The sequence below is a fragment of the Pseudorasbora parva genome, chromosome 8 (genome assembly GCF_024679245.1).
Source record: "Pseudorasbora parva isolate DD20220531a chromosome 8, ASM2467924v1, whole genome shotgun sequence".
Classification (NCBI taxonomy): domain Eukaryota; kingdom Metazoa; phylum Chordata; class Actinopteri; order Cypriniformes; family Gobionidae; genus Pseudorasbora; species Pseudorasbora parva.
This window is the reverse complement of record NC_090179.1, coordinates 42,858,491-42,871,108: the sequence shown is the minus strand read 5'-3', so window position 1 is coordinate 42,871,108 and position 12,618 is coordinate 42,858,491. Positions and strand designations below refer to the sequence as shown.

Below are 12,618 nucleotides of genomic sequence, written 5' to 3'. Positions count from 1 at the left end.
CATAAAACGCAACTTGCATCTTTTCCTCAGAAGTCGTAATCTCAAGTTCAGTGCTGTTATCAATAACTCAAACTATTAAAGGGGCTATATGTGCCACACAGTGGTTGCAATGGAAGTAGAGACAGGATCCAATCGCAGCAGATTTCAGGGTTTGAGGCAAAACAGAACTCAGGATACAAGAACACGGGCAGAACAACCACGTAAACAAGACTAAACACAGGGGGGTGCTGCGCTCCAGGCAACCCGTAACCCCGTGTATTTCCGACCTTCTACCCGTGAAAGTGCTCTGGAGCGGCCGTCAAACCCGTGAACTCGTACTAGATCAATGTCCCAGTTACGAGCTCTGACGTCACATAGCCGGTGAAACAACAATGGCTGCCACATGGATATACAAATATCATCAATAAAAGGTATAACAGCTTCATTTGCCTTATGCACAATTTTTTCTCCTCTGTTTCTCTCAATAATCAAGGAGTAAGCACCTTTGGCGATAGAAATGATTGTAAATGAGCATAACCCCGTACGGTCCGCCATGCTTTGTTTACATCTAGCTACCACAAAGTCGTAATTTATGGGCTCAAAAACCTGCATGGAACGCAGCATTAAATGCACAGAACTGATCAAAGACACGCGAGACTAAGGCCCCGTCCACACGAAGCCAGAGCTTTCCCCAATCCGATCTTTTTTTTTCCTCGTTTCAAGAAATATCTGCGTCCACACGAGATTACCGAAACCAACTAAAAACGATGTAGTTTGCATGCCAGGCCAGTGTGTGGCGCTGTTATTCTGAGAAGTAAAACTCTCGCGAGCGAAAGGCGGATGTGTCGGATTCTGCAGTCGAGCGCAGCTGCTCTCCACCGACTGCGCTGAGCTGAAGCATGATGGGAAACGACTTGCTGACGACACAGCTTAATGCTTATCGGTTAACAACCGTGACGTATGGTTCTTTTTTTTTATATTTGATTTTAAAACTCTGATATCATGTTTTTATGTGTATAAATTATGTGTGAATATTCTCAAACTCTCGGACAGTGCGATCTCTCTGTGGGTTATGTGATTGTTGTCATTTAAAGGTCCCGTTCTTCGCGTGTTTTCGAAGCTTTGATTATGTTTACCGTGTGCAATATTACATGAGCTCATGTTTCGCGTGTAAAAAAACACAGTATTTTTCACACAATTGCCTTATCTGTACAGCGCTGTTTCCTCTGTCCTAAAAACGGCCTGATGATTTCCTTGTTCTATGAAGTCCCTCCTTCAGAAACACATAACGAGTTCTGATTGGGCCAGCGCTTCCCGCGCTGTGATTGGACAGCAGCTTAGTGCACTTTGCCCGGAAAGTTCCCGCCTCTTACCATAACGGGGCGATGCAAGCGCTGACTGCGCGCTCTTCTCCACGTGGGAGAGCAACGAGACCACGCCCCCTATTTTGCGTGTTCTTGTGGGCGGAGCTTTAGTCAACAAACGGTTCTAGTGACGTCATCACAGCAGGAAGTGCAGCGGTGTAGTCCAAACCGGCCGATCGCTGTAGGCTTTGAAAGGGAACTTCTTTTAAATAAAATATCTCGCTTGGCATTGAACTTTGAGCTTTATAATTTTACAGGTATTATTTATGCTCTATCAGCAACATTACACACTAACTAAAGTTTGAAAGATGCGATCGCGAAGAACGGGACCTTTAATACAAATATATAAAAACCTGTGTGTAATTAAAGTAAAAATGCTTGATAAAAAGGTCTTTCGAGAGGAAATAAATAACAAAAACTTTGGGTGTCTTGTTCATAATATTTATTTTCATATAAAAGCAACAGAACTTAAATGACATCCAGTTCATCAGCAACAGAGCGCACGAGTGTGAATCCCGCGATATCCGCAGCTGATCTCGCAGGTGTCTGATCCACTACGAGAAGAGAGAACTGTCCGGCTTGCCTGCAGTTTTTTGACTCCTCCCCTCACTGCAGCCGCCTACTCTCGCCTTTATTTCAGACGAGGCAAGGCGCATCTCAAACAAGCCTTCTTTCACCGTGCTGGACGTAGTGTGATTACATCACCGTTTCAGAAAATATACGGATTCGCTGTACACACGAAAATGGAAGATTGCCGTTTTCAGATTTATCCACTTTGGGACCCGGATTCAGAAAATATCGGATTCATGCTTCCAAAACGCCGGATCCATAAGTCACAAGACACAGGTGACGAGGATAACACAATCAGGCAAAGTGACAAACAGGGGTGTGTGTGTGTGTGTAATCCCTACGTTATGGGGACAAAATGTCCCCACAAAGATGGCAATATCCGAAATCCTTGTCCTTGTGGGGACATTTTTAGGTTTTTTAAAATCTTATAAATCACACAGAAGGAGTTTTTTTGAGAAAGTAAAAATACAGAATGTTTCCTGTGATGGGTAGGTTTAGTGGCAGTGTGTGTGTGTGTGTGTGTGTGTGTGTGTGTGTGTGTGTGTGTGTGTGTGTGTGTGTGCTTGTTTTTGTGACATATCAGGACAAAAATGTGTATAATAACATGGGTATGACACAGGTATTACAGAAAATGGTGACATATCAGGACATTACCCCATGTCCCCACTTTTCAAAATGCTTATAAATCACACAGGAGGAGTTTTTTTGAAAAAGTAAAAATGCAGAATGTTTCCTGTGATGGGTAGGTTTAGGGGCAGTGTGTGTGTGTGTGTGCAGGGGCAGTGTAAGGGGATAGACAATACGGTTTGTACAGTATAAAACCCATTACGCCTATGGAATGTCCCCACAATTCACAAAAACAAACGTGTGTGTGTGTGTGTGTGTGTGTGTGTGTGTGTGTGTGTGTGTGTGTGTGTGTGTGTGTGTGTGATGGGTAGGTTTGGGGCAGGGGCATTGTGTGTGTGTGTGTGTGTGTGTGTGTGTGTGTGTGTGTGTGTGTGTGTGTGTGTGTGTGTGTGTGTGTGTGGTAAAGCTTCTCTCCAGGACATCGGAGCTTAAAATGCATCTCTGTCCAAATCATTTCATAATAATCTGCACAGATTTAGGAATAATCCTCCGGGTTTGGCAACAGTTTTCAGCGATGGCAAACTCCATAATTAGTGCATGTACTGTTGAATATTGCCAAAAAGTCATGTCAGAATGATGGTATTTATAAGATGAGCATACACAAAAACACTTCCACAAAGTTGTCATTTTAAGTGGGACACCTGGGATTTTCTTCGAGACAATGAAAGGATTATGAGTGAAGCTGATCATTGCACATTTGATTTGCTTTAATGCATTTTGACTTCCCTATTCCTCTTGTTGCATTAGACACAACCTGACAAAATTAATTGCATTACTGTACACAGACACACACACAGGCACGCACGCACACGCACACACACACAGGCACACACAGGCGCACACAGGCGCACACACACACACACACACACTCACCTAAAGGATCATTAGGAACACCACACTAATACTGTGTTTGACCCTCTTTCGCCTTCAGAACTGCCTTAATTCTACGTGGCATTGATTCAACAAGGTGCTGAAAGCCTTCTTTAGAAATGTTGGCCCATATTGATAGGAGAGCATCTTGCAGTTGATGGAGATTTGTGGGATGCACATCCAGGACATGAAGCTCCTGTTCCACCACATCCCAAAGATGCTCTATTGGGTTCAGATCTGGAGACTGTGGGGGCCATTTTAGTTCAGTGAACTCATTGTCATGTTCAGGAAACCAATTTGAAATGATTTGAGCTTTGTGACATGGTGCATTATCCTGCTGGAAGTAGCCACCAGAGGATGGGGACTATGTGCTCATAAAGGGATGGACATGGTCAGAAACAATGCTCAGGTAGGCCGTGGCATTTAAACAATGCCCAATTGGCACTAAGGGGCCTAAAGTGTGCCAAGAAAACATCCCCCACACCATTACACCACCACCACCAGCCTGCACAGTGGTAACAAGCCATGATGGATCCATGCTCTCTTTCTGTTTACGCCAAATTTATAACCCGCATTAACTGAAAAAAATTATAAAAAATAAACAATAGGAGATTAAGAGCCTAGTTTCAACGTGGTTTATTGGACCATTTGTGTGCATTTCCCCTATGCCAAACTTAATGGCTTTATCAGCATTAAAAGTTAAATGTCATTGATGCTTTTTCCAGTGCAAATTTTGTTTGGAAGTTTGGAAAGATGAACGTTTTTATCAGTTATTTTATCTACGGATCAATACAGATTTCTGCTCATTCAAAATCATATAATAGAATAATATAACTGTTTGAGACACGCTCCAGTTCATGAGCATTGAAAGCGAAGGCTTCCGCGACCTAGTCTACTTATTTATTTCTTATTTATTAAATACATGCAATTAACCGAAGAAACCTTTATTAAAATTAAGAGACAATTTGTACAAAACGAAAGAAAGGCTTTTTACAAAACAAAACTTAATATTAAACTAAATATAACCACCAAAATCATTTCTGACCCACTCAGATCTTTGCACTTATAGCCTGTCGTAATCAGATGAAATAAAAATAATAATATTAGGCTATAATATTTAAACATAAATTAAAAACATTGTTTAATGGCTACAACAAGTACAGTAGGCTACAGATTTATGTCATGTCTGAGCAGGATTTGAACGAACATAATTTTATCCCAGTAATTGAGCAGATTGTGAAATACTCAGACCGGCCCGTCAGGCACCAACAACCATGCCACGCTCAAATTAATGAGAAATTGAACAGGTGTTCCTAATAATCCTTTAGGTGTTCGTTTACACACACACACACACACACACACACACACACACACACACACAAACGTATATTTTATTCCCAATAGAATGTAGTTATAGATAACATATCAAATGTTGAAAATGAGACATTATGAAATGTCTATGCCAAATATTGGCTCATTTGGACTCAGCAGACTCAGGACCAAATGGATATCTCAAGTTTACCAGGCCCCATTCAATCAATGCCAAAACTAGAGGTGCAGCTATTCTTTTCCGTAAAAATTTCCTTTCTCGACATTCATCCATGGTGGCTGATCCTCGGGGTAGATATATCTTGCTCCATCTTTTAGGACAAGCCGTTGTGCGAATCCTGCATTGAACTCGCGACGATTGTGGAAGCTTTCCTCCGTAAAATGTGCAGCACAGAGAACGATATTTGGGTAATAATTATGAGGGACTGAGTTAAAAATAAATGTCAAACATTGATCCCTAAGGCCGGCAAGTAAGGCTGAAAGTAAGATGCGAAGTTTCTGTGTTTACTAGAAGCACGCAAAGGCAACTCGGCCGTCGTCATTATGGCCCCGCCCACAGACTCTATACACGAAGTGATTGGCCCGGCATGAGTTTGGCGAATACAGCTCAGAAGGGTATTGAGAGTTGCTAGACGACACTCGCGGCAGATTAGATTTGCTGCCGCTAGGGTGCGTCTAGATTTCTAGGCTAAGAAACTTCCTGATTCTTTATATAAAGCAAATATTTGTGTAGTTCTGAAAAAAGGAAAACCTGAGGCCGAGCCAGCAAATTATAGACCAATTGCCCTCTTAAATTTTGATCAAAAAGTATTGACTTAAATTTTGGCCTCCTGGTTAGCACAACACATCTCAACGATTATACATCCTGACCAAACTGGGTTTATTCCAGGAATGTTTTCATTTTGTAATGTCTGCCTACTACTAAATATTTTATATGCAGACCGTCAGTTAGCCAAGAATTTATTTCACTAGATCCTCAAAAAGCCTTCGATCAGATTTAATCGCCATATATGTTTGAGGCACTAAAACGATTTGGATTTGAGGACAGATTTATCAACCTTTTACCCTTTTAGTAAACTTTCAGGATATTCAATAAATTGGAGTAAAAGTGAATGTATGCCCTTAACGAATAACTTAAGTGAAATCTTTCTGAACAGCAATTTAGCATTTAAAATAGTGGAGGATCTCTTTACATATCTTGGCCTAAAAACTCAGAAGAACCCCAAATACTTGTTTAAATTTAATTGTTTGGACATGATCAACAAACTCAAATTAAGCATTGGAAGTAAAAGTAAGTTTGCACTCCCACGGTCTCATTTCTTCCGTTATTTGAAAATTAAAAAATTATGTAAAGAAAAATATTCCACAGTTTATAAATAAACCTGAAACCCATATCATTCATGATCTTTTATCCTCTAATCCTGAACCCAGACATTTGATTTCTTGTTCCGTTAATGCTTTTGCAACATCTTTACACACCAATCATCTTAAAGTAGCCTGGTCTACTGAGCTGAATGATGAAGTGTCTGATGAGATCTGGGACGAAAGGCCTGTCGAGAATAAAGAGCTGTTCTGTAAATTTGAGATATAAATTACTCCACTTCAAAGTTATAAATCAAATGTATTACTCCAAAACTAGATTAAACAAAATATATCCCTCCATATCTTCTCAATGTGATAGGTGCAAGATGGCAGAGGGGACATTGGCACATTTATTTTAGTTTTACCCTATTCTGTTAGCCTAACGTGGTCATACTCAACTCTAGTCAGAATATGAGTCTGAAACGGCTCCATTGGGCTGTGATTATGGGGCGTGTTTCAACCGAACCAGGAAAGACCTCAATTGGATAGACCGACAACCAATCAGAGCAGCGGAGCGACACATTGTCAAATGTCAACAGACAGAGCTCAACTGCACAATTGTTGCAAAATTATGTTTTCTATGTCTGCGGGTTGAAGCGTCCATTATGTGATATATAGACCCATGAGAATTTTAGCAGCAACCTTTGCCAAATTAACACACATTTTACCCCCCAAACACCATTTTTCCCCTGAAGAACCCCCCGAGAAGCTATTGTTTAGGGCTAGTAGTTGCGGGTTTTGTTTGTATAAACTTGGCAACCCTGTCTGCACGCACGCTGGAATAATCGATCTTTGCCGGTGTTGTAAACAAATAAAATAATTTAATGATACTCAGAGCACTTACCCAACATGATCATCATTTCTGAGAAAAATAGTGAAGGTGATGCAGATACAAACAAGCTCTCCGTTTAGGATTTGAACAAATATAACCCAAGCCCCTTTGATGACGTGATGATTACGGTACTGTTGATCATCTGTCCGTCATCCGCTAAAGCCCGCCCTGATGATCTCATTGGTCAGTTTCTGTGCGAGCATAATTACTCCTCTATGGATCAAGTCCAGACCAAACAGTCCGTCCTAAATTTTTTGTCTGCGGGGCTAAGCCTGGGCTAAGGCACCCAGGCGACTATTCTGTATGATTTCTGGTCTAACATTTTTTAATTGTTTTCAAGTGCATACATAATTAACATTCAACCTGACTACAACCTGGCTATTTTTGGCTATTCTGATATAATGGATACTATCCCTCGCACTCATCAGCACGCTCTAACAGTAGGTTTGATTGCAGCCATAAAAGTAATACTCCTCAACTGGAAAACTCCACATGCCGCTTGTTTCCTGAGATGGTTAAATGAGATGCTTTATATTATCCAGATGGAACAGTTACATTTTGGTGAACTTTGCTCACAAAAAAAGATTTAAAGACACTTGGGAACCTATCTTGAGACTCTTAGAGGTGTAACGATGATATATTCAGTAATCCTTCAAACATGTTTTTTTCTTCTCATGTGGTGAATTATCTGATTTATAAAAACACTGTGTATATTGTCATTTATGTTAATATTTTCAATAATATATTTTTCTATATTTGCTGACTGAGGCAATCAAGACGTGTTTTTTTCCTTCTTTTTTCCCCTCTCTTCTTTGTGATGTGTAGATGTGTGTCCTGGGTTGTCCTTGGTTGTTAACTGTTTTATGTATTTTGTGTATAAAAAAAAAAAAGAAAACCATGGGAGCCGAAATAAAAACAGACACGCCACGCAGCCAAGACACTCATCCCACCCCTTGCCGGCCTTAGGGATCAATGGTTGAAATTAATTTTTAACTCAGTCCCTCATAATTATTACCCAAATATCGCTCTTTGTGCTGCACATTTTACGGAGGAAAGCTTCCACAATCGTCGCGAGTTCAATGCAGGATTCGCACAACGGCTTGTCCTAAAAGATGGAGCAGTTCCAACTTTAAAAACAGGCCACAACCTGTAGGTATTATTTATTTTTCGTTGATTTGTGTTTTCCTGTAATAGTTTGTATTGTTAAAGGGGTACTTCAGTGCTGGGAAGATGAATCTGGATGAGTCATTAGTGGAAATGTGAAATTATTTTTGAATTTGGTGCCTTCTAGACTGAGGAAAGAAAGAAAATGTATTTTTGTCTCATGGGGATGAAAGACAATAATTCCCAGAATGCTTCGCTGCCCTACGAGGCCATTCCCAAAGCCACCGCTACTGGATTTACTGGATCACATTCCTACCGCGTTCATTTTCATAAAATCAGTTCAGTTTAGAGAACAGACACTACAATTAAAAACTGAACGTGTGTGTTCAATATAATGATCGAGTCGCCGAGCGAGTGTCACAGCACAAACGCAGCAGGAGTCAGATTACACCGTGATGAATGAGCTGAACGAGCTCTCGTGATGAGAGCTGAGGTAAACGCATCCACACATACATTCACAGCGCAAGTTCAGTCTGACGCGTTTTCAGTTCATGCCTTTGTAAGCTTAACTCTAAAATCTCTTGTCTCAGGGGGATATGTGGGGGGGGGGGGGCACAATCATTTGAATATACTCCAGGGTTTCTACTGATACAAAGCCATATGCTAATCGCTCATAAGTCATAATTTAATTGTACGCTGTAGCAAGGAAGGAAAAAAATGACAACGCTGTTTGGCTCTGCAAACCAGTTTGTTAAATGCACGTTACCCAACAAACGCCTAACGTTACAAACTTTTTTTAAATCTCACACACAGTAAAATAGGGTGTCAAAATTTTACCTTTAGGGGTACAACAGCTTGTCGCTGGGGCAGTACCCTCAAAAGGACATCTTTGTACATTTTTTACTTCTAAAAGCTGCATATTAGTGCCTGTGAGTACAAATGCGTACCTTAAGGTACTACTATGAACGTTTTGTGGTAAAAATGGTACAAAGATGTCCTTTTAAGGGTTCTGCCCCAGCGACTGTTGTACCCCTAAATGTGCAATTTTGACACCCTATTTTTATGTGTGCAACAGCGAACTTGCTGAATAGCTTTTATGTATTGTTTATCTACAGGCGTGCTAAACATGGTTCTGTGTTTGATTTGGCTAGTAAAGCCAATAGTGTTTGTTTTGGGTTAATAGTTCCTACGACAAATATTTGGCTATAATCGTTCTAAAAATACAAATGGAGCCATTCAGTAGCGATCGCTATAGATCTGCAATCTTTACAGACTACTGGTGCACTAGGCGGTTAGTGAATCACAACACACTCGGCCAGCTATAACCAATCTGAGCCCATTGCGTATTTTTGAGGGACTGGCTTCACAGAACCTGGAAAGCATCAGACCGTTTTTACAAGGATGGGGAGTGTAGAATAAAAGGTAAAATATATGTCATGATGACATCTGTCTAGGGACTACAGGTGAAAAATAGCCTTTTGGCTAATTCTGGCTAAAACATATTGACAGAAATGTTTATTAATATGCACTGTCCCTGTAAATAAATAAATAAATAAAATAAATAAATGAAAAATAATAAAAAAATAATTTAAACGAAGCATGAACACATGTTAAAGTGCACCCCGCAAACACAATCAAGCCTTCGAAAGAATGTGTTTTACCACCCCTTTAAGTTTTCTTGAGTAAAACACAAAACCTTTGCCAGAGAACACAAAAGTATTCAAATATAATTTTTCCTCCCATTTCCCTTTAGGTGTATGGAGGACCAAATTACTCAAAATGAAATAATTCAATAAATAATGAATTCAATAAAACAACAATTAAATGTACCAGTTTATTCTGAAATAATTTAATTATTAATTAATTAATTAATTAATTTCATTATTAAATCAATAAATAAATAAATGTATCTATTTATTAAATTTTAAATTACATTAAATTGTTTAATATATTTCACAATTACCTCTTCCACATTTTTTATGTTTAAAACTCTTTTTTTTCCATTATTTAATGTGCTTTTTCAAAAAGACGTTTTTCATAATAATATGCTGCATTTTCGAATGACGCTTATTTGACGAATCATGCATTTCCAAAGCACAATTTTCCCAAAGATTTTTTTCATAATAATAGAGGACATTTCACAGATGCCAATCAACAGGCAGTGGGTGGAGCTTGGCACTGATTGGTTTAAAGTTGAAGAATTGACAGACATGACAGATCCATCTGTGTGTGGTGATGACATCACGGAACACCAAGGGTGCTTCTCTTTTCTTATTTGTTACTGAAAATGTATTTTGCCCTTATTGAATTTTCTAAAAACCTGAAAACTATGAGTGGCTGTGTTAAGGCAGTGCGTTTTTATCTTGATCAATTCCTACCGCCATAGTAATTTCCAGTCAATTCCCCAATTTCCCTTTGCCAATTGCCAGACCCAGACAGAAAAAAGTAATCAATCTGAAAGGATTATCCAATCAGCGCCAAGCTCCACCCACTGCCTGTTGATTGGCATTCGTGAAATGTCCTCTATTATTATGAAAAACGTATTTTTGAAAAAGCACATTTAATAATGAAAAAATGTATTTGTATCTATTTGGAAGAGTGTGTGTGGAAGAGGTAATTGTGAAATATATTAAACAATTTCATGTAATTTTACAAAATAAATAGATACATTTAGCTATTTATTTAATTATTTAATTAATATTTAATTAAATTAATTGTTTAATTATTAAATTAATTATTGAATTAATATTTAATTAAATTAATTGTTTAATTATTAAATTAATTATTAAATTATTTTTTTAATTATTTCAGAATAAACTGGTACATTTAATTGTTGTTTAATTGAATTAATTATTTATTTAATTATTTCATTTTGAGTAATTTGGTCCTCCATATAGGTGCACCGTAGACTCCAAATATATGACTCCTGAACTTCCATAAGGACATAAAGGCAGAATTAGACACACAAAGTATAAAACAAACCTCACTTTTCCCAACCAATCAGCTCATCGCTTCATATGTCTGGTATTTTCCATTGGATCAGAGCTAATGATGCCCAAACTGTGAATGTATCATTTTTGAGTCTGTTCTTTTTAATTTATCTAATGAATGTTAATTCATGCTCACAACGTGCTAATTCATGTTAACCAAATGTTAAATTATGTTAACAACATGCTAATTCATGTTAGCCAAGTGTTAAATCATGCTAGCAATGTGTTAAAAATGTTAGTAAAATGGCAATTAATGTTAGCAACATGTTAGCAATGTGTTAAATCAATGCTAACAACATGCTAATTCATGTTAGCTAAGTGTTAAATACTGTTAGCAGGGTGATAAAACATTAGCAAAATGCCAATTAATGTCAGCAAAATATTAAAACTGGTTAACAATTTGTTAAATCAAACTAACAACTTACTAATTCATCACGTTATATCATGTTAGCAGTGTGATAAAATGTTAACAAAATGCCAGTTAATGTTAGCTATGTGTTAAATAATGATAACAACATGCTAATTCATGTTAGCCAAGTGTTAAATAATGCTAGCAATGTGATAAAAAATGGTAGCTAAATTGTAAATTAATGTTAACAACATGTTAGCAATGTGTTAAATAATGATATCAATATGCTAATTCATGTTAGCCAAGTGTTAAATAATGCTTGCAATGTGATAAAATGTTAACAAAATGTTAATTAATGTTAACCAAGTGTAAAATAATGCTAGCAATGTGATGAATTGCCATTTTGCTGCCGTTTTTATGTTAACATGTCAAAACATGTTAGCGATGTGTTAAATCAGGCTAACAACATGCTAATTCATGTTAGCCAAGTGTTAAATCATGCTAGCAGAGTGATAAAACATTAGCAAAAGGCAAATTAATGTTAGCAATGTGATAAATAATGATAACAACATGCTATTTCATGTTAGCCAAGTGTTAAATCATGCTAGCAATGTAATAAAAAACCATTATCAAAATGCCAATTAATGTTAGCAAACATGTTAAAACCATAGACTGTGAAAAAATATGAACGTAGTGTCTGTAACGTCACTTCATAGGATTCCAATGAGCCGTTCTGAAGCGTAAAGTAGAGACGATCCGGCCGTTGCATCGCGTGTCACGCCTGAATAACTGACAATGGGCAAAGAGGCGAGACGTGGGCGGAGCTTAGGTGACACAATGACTAACAGACGGCGGATAAATGGCTATCCACCTTTCACTCAAAGTGGCCACGCCCTTACTTATGCAGAACTTTAAGGCTTTATATAATGTACACGAATGAGGTATACAAAAAATTCACCCCCCTAATAGTTGTCATGAAGAGCAAAATTAGCCATATAGACCAAAACCACAATTTGTAGCAGGCTGTAAACATGTTTTTTACTGCTGTTAAGTTGGGAATTTTAACATAGGACTCAATGAGATTCTGCTCCTTCTGGAGCCAGTCGAGGAATTGCAGTTTAAGTCACTTCCTTATTGGCTTCAACAGAAACTGGGGGAGGTTGCCACTTGCTTAAAACATGTTAGCAATGTGTTAAATAATGCTAACAACATGCTAATTCAAGTTAGCCAAGTGTTGAATCA

At 38.2% G+C, this 12,618-nt stretch overlaps 1 protein-coding gene across 1 annotated transcript in view; it reads right to left on the bottom strand.

Annotated features, from left to right (window-relative positions):
* Positions 1 to 12,618, bottom strand: part of gucy1a2 (guanylate cyclase 1, soluble, alpha 2) — a 53,595-nt gene that overhangs the window by 24,722 nt on the left and 16,255 nt on the right. The window lies entirely within an intron of this gene.